Below are 5,297 nucleotides of genomic sequence, written 5' to 3' on the forward strand. Positions count from 1 at the left end.
ATATATATATATATATATGTATATATATGTGAAATATTATTTCTTCATAATATAATATATTCTATAAAACTTATAAACTAATTAGTATATATTTTATGAGGAAAGAATATATTGTCAATAAATATTAGTGAAAAACTATAATTATTACATATTATGCATATTAATTATATATACACATAATATGTAATATACATTCATAATACATGTTTATTTAAGTTTATATTACATTCATGCCTATTATCTAGGCATGTGTGTGTATGTGTGTGTGAAATATTGTTTCCTTAGAGTATAATATATAATATATAGTTACCAATGTATAATCAGTTGATATTATGGAATCAGGAATATATTATCACTGAAAGTGAAATTTTACTTCTTCAGATCTTATATCTGATGAAAGAACAATGTGAAAAGTTAAAAAATAAGATGATGGTTTATGATTTTATGCGTCATGGCAGACATTGACATAGAAATTTTTTAAAATTATTTAATTCTATTTAAAATTATTTAAAAATTATTTTTAAATTATTTAGAAATACATTTAGAAGTTAAGGTGCAAAATAAAATTAAGATTATTTGAAATTATTTAAATATAATTTTAAACCACATTTAGAAGTTAACGTCCTAAATTTGGGTGAAAAAGAACAAAGAAACGAACATTCTGACGTTAGACTATTTCATATAACACGTGTATTCTGATGATAGAGTATTTTATCCTACACGTGAATTCTGACGTGTGCTTGAAAAAGCGCGCTATTCTTGGATATCACGTTTTATTGATTAGATGTTCAAAAGTGATAACAAAGGATGCCACCCATATGAGAATTGGGTCTGGGTAACTCATTTTCTATTTTGTTAAGAATTTTTGTTACAAATTTCTCGTTTCTGGTAATTTTTTGGATTTGTCATCTGTTTAATTAAAGCTTTCTGTTTGTTTTGGGTTTTTTTCTTCCTCAAGTTTTCACTATTTTTCTTAATGTTTCACTAGTTCTTTCAACAATGTTTTCAATTTTAACAAATTTTTCCAAGTAAATGTTCAATTTTATCAGAAAAAAAAAATGTTTCAAATACCATCCCTTTTCAAATCAAATGTTTTCCTTATCAACTTTCTATTTTGTTAAGAATTTCTGTTAGAACTGGGCGGTGGTGGCACACACCTTAAATCCCAGCACTTGGGAGGCAGAGGCAGGTGGATTTCTGAGTTCGAGGCCAGCCTGGTCTACAGAGTGAGTTCCAGGACAGCCAGGGCTACACAGAGAAACCCTGTCTCCAAAAACCAAAAAAAAAAAAAAAAGAATTTCTGTTAGAAATTTCTTCTTTTCGTAACTTTTCGGTTTGTCATGTTTAATTAATGTTTTCTGTTCGTTTTTTATTTTTTCTCAAGTTTTCACTATTTTTCTTAATTTTTCACTAGTTTTTTGAACGATTTCAATTTGATCAATTTTTTTCCAAGTAAATGTTCAATTTTATCAGAAAAATTGCTTTGAATCATATTCCATTTCATATCCAATGTTTTCCTTATCAATTTTCTCAAATTTTCACTAGTTTTTTTCAACAACGTTTTCAATTTTTTCAATTTTCTTTTCCAGTAAATGTTCCATTTTTTCAGAAGAAATCGTTTTGAAGACATTGTTGAGAAAAGCTAGTGAAGATTTGAGAAAAAAAAGTGTAAACTTGAGAAAATAATAACAAAATGAATAGAAAAATGTAATTAAACGGATGACAAAACCAAAAAAATTACGAAAAATGAGAAATTGTTAATGAAAATTCTTTTAAATATAGAAAATTGGTAAGTACAACATTGGCCCTTTGTGACACCGTCACCAACCGCCTGGTGCAGCCTGTGGACCGCGAAGATTCTATTCGTGCAATATTAGAGTATAGCCAAAACGTAGAACTTATGAGGCGCAAGAAAGTCCACCGTGAAGTCATAGTTAGGTATTTGGGAACACAAGGAGTGGTTGTACCTCCAACTACTGAAAAACACAATCTTATTCAGTATGCAAAAGATTACTGGGAAAAACAGTCACCCAAACTGAAGGAGGCAGCAGAGCCAGTTACAAAGACAGAGGACATCCAACTCTTTGAGCAGCAGGCGAAGGCAGATAAAGAAGCTGAAAAGGTTGATTTTCATCGCTTAGTTGAAGAATTCTGTCACTGGTTCTTTGAACTTCTTAATTCTCAGAATCCTTTTATGGGACCACCTCAAGATGAATGGGGCCCACAGCACTTCTGGCATGATGTCAAGCTTAGGTTTTATTATAATACCTCAGAACAAAACATGACAGACTACCAAGGAGCTGAAATTGTGAGTCTTCGCTGACTGTCATTAGTGAGAGAGGAATTTCTTTTTCTCAGTCTCAACCTTGATCCTCAGGGACTAAAATGTGCATCTTCTCCTCATGGATTAGTTATGGTTGGAGTTGCAGGCACTGTCCACCGAGGAAATTCTTGTTTGGGCATATTTGAACAAATTTTTGGACTTATCCGTAGCCCTTTTGTGGAAAATACTTGGAAAATCAAATTTATCAACCTGAGAATCATTGGAGGAAGTTTCGTTGCTCCTGGATCATCACTGAAACCATCTGTAACATTTGAGCAGAGTGATCTGGTGGCCTTTTATAATGTAATTACTTTGTGTAATATCCCCGAAGAAAGACCTAATGTAAGGCAGATATTGGATAGTGGGACTGGAGACCAGGTTTTTCATAGAGATGAGGCGTTGTTGAACAAAAGGGAAATGAATCTACCTAACCCTCTAAAGCATTGATCACGGTCGCTTAGCCTGAAGAGCTGCAGAAACACAACAGTGACCATCTCTAAACTACTGCAGATGTGAGAATTGACTTATTTTAGCTGAAATACCCTTTTGGACTACAGACTTGCCTATTTCTACCTGAGTTACAGCAAATGTTCTGAGAACTTATTGAGGTCCACCAAATAAATCCCACTTTAGATGTTGTAGATACTTAGAAACTTTAGGTAATATTTTCATTTTATTTAGTGACTAACCTACTAATCTCTGTGCTTCCAAGTGGCAGGCATTAACATTATTCATGTTTATGGCTTGTTGGATCTTTTACCAATGCATTTCACTAAAGTGTTATCAAAAGAAAACAGCATTTTAACGATGTTTAATATAAGAAGTTTTAATTATGTCAGATACAAGTAGCGGACTTGTTCAAAAAGTCCAATAACTTAGCCTGGGAAGAAAAACTCAGCTTCCCATTTGAAACTTCTTTTTCAGGTTACCTTTTCTAGTCCAAGCAAACATTTCAAAATCTGCTACTTTTCTGATTCAGTCCAGGCAGTAAATGCTGTTGTCAACACAGACCTGTTTTCTGCTTAGGCTTCAGCCAAGAATTTACAGAATGTTTACTATAACACTTTAAACATGGAAGGTATGCGTGGAAATTTTAAAGGTATGTGCGATCCCTAACAAATTGCTGTCCTTCCTCTTGATTGATCTTGACAGAGGTTGGCTCTCCTCAAAATAACAAATCATAGACTTGTGCAAAGAAAAACAAACAAATAATAACAACCCATTTAGAATTTATCACATGGGTATGCACATATGCACACATCTATCCTAACAAAGTTTTCCACATCTATGTTACTCTATTTGAGAGCCAAAGTAGACTTGACGTGTTAATTATGTAGTTGCGTTTATGTTTATAATCGGTCATCACCCAGTAACTGGTTGCTGATCCTGGATTTGGTTAGGAATTTTAATTTTTAAATTATCATTTGGAAGAAATTCTGGAAAATGTGATGATGTATTATACTTGTTAAACGTTTGCATTTGACTCTGATAACTGAGGAGACTGATGGTGGTTACTGGAAGTAAGAGGTAAAGATTTCACCACCACCCCACCTTCGATTTTAGTGGCATGCCTCTATAAAGAGCACATATAAAGAGCATGTTCTAGCATAATAAAGAAGGGAAATTCTTAATTGTCTATTTAGATTCAGCCCACAGTTCTTCAGGAGAGCTGGAGGCAATGTAACCACAGCCAAGCCGATTTTCTTGTTATTTTCTATATAGTAAGTATAATTAGGTATAAAGGAACAGTAATCTGCAAAACAGTTATCATGTTTATAAGACAGAACAACCAGATCACATTCTTACCCACCCTCTACCTCTACTTGGGTTTTCAAAATTCAGTTTGATTTTATACTTCAGCTTTTCTTTTTTTCTTTTTTAAATTTTTTTCCAGACAGTTTCTTCGTGTAGCCCTTGTTATTCTAGCACTTGATCTGTAGAACCAGGCTGACCACAAACTGACAGAGATCTGCCTTCTGTGCACTGGTATTAAAGGTATGCTCCACACCTGATTATACTTTCTTAGGTTTCAAGTCTCAATATAAATACCCTGAGTAAAGCAGAAGATTAAACACGAAAAAAAAAAAGAATTTTCATTACAAATTTCTCCTTTTTTGTAATTTTTTTTGGATTTGTCGTCCGTTTAATTACATTTTTCTATTCGTTTTGTAATTTTTTTGTCAAGTCTACCCCTTTTTTCTTAATTTCTTGTGCCCTTCTCCCCAGTCTTGAGCAGGCCTGAGAGACATTGTTTAACACTGCAGACCAAAACAATAGGACTCAGATGTTAATCACCTTGGCTGACCCAGGACCTGCTACAGTTGCAGAGATGAATAGACTGCCTGCTGAGCTTTCCTGGAGACACCTTTAGCCAGTGATTAAGGATGCATTCCCCTCACCCACTCTGTCCTGAAGCAAAGGGGTTGGGTGGTGGAGGTGGGGCTTCCCCTTTCAATTGAAAGAGGAACATTAAAGAATCCAGCCTTGATCAGATACCTTTGTACCGGGTTCATCTCTTCCCGCCCTCCTGTCCCTTCTTCCATTCCCAGCCTCTCTTTCAGGTGTACCCGGTGGTCTGTGGCCGCTGGCCCACAACAGAATGTAACGCAATGTGGGGCCTGAACATGAGACACCAGCTGAGGAACGCTGTCTTGGGTAGAGCTCTACGGAAAACAGAACAAGGAGAAGGGTATCCTGGACATTCGGTAAGCAACGAACAGCACTGATGGTAGCTAGCCATGGCTGTGTTTGCAGGAAGTGTGGTTAAGGGGATAGGGTCTAAGTGAACAGGTGTTGACCGGGTGCCGACTTTGCCCAGGAGGTGACAGCGAATTGTAGGTCAGGAGAATTCTAAACAGGCATTGCCCGCAGTCTAAGAGCTGCTTCAGGTGAGAGGAACAGGGTAAGAAGGAATTGGAAAACTAAGAAAACAGGGCACAGAGGCGGGCTATCGACAGCCGCCCGCTACATCTCC

The 5,297-nt window shown here is 35.6% G+C and overlaps 1 pseudogene; it reads left to right on the top strand.

Annotated features, from left to right (window-relative positions):
- The first annotated feature begins 1,782 nt into the window (after positions 1-1,782).
- Positions 1,783-2,770, top strand: LOC114638882 (annotated as a pseudogene).
- Positions 2,771-5,297: the final 2,527 nt, after the last annotated feature.

This window comes from Grammomys surdaster, unplaced genomic scaffold, assembly GCF_004785775.1.
Source record: "Grammomys surdaster isolate TR1022 unplaced genomic scaffold, NIH_TR_1.0 125639, whole genome shotgun sequence".
NCBI classification, from domain to species: Eukaryota; Metazoa; Chordata; class Mammalia; order Rodentia; family Muridae; genus Grammomys; species Grammomys surdaster.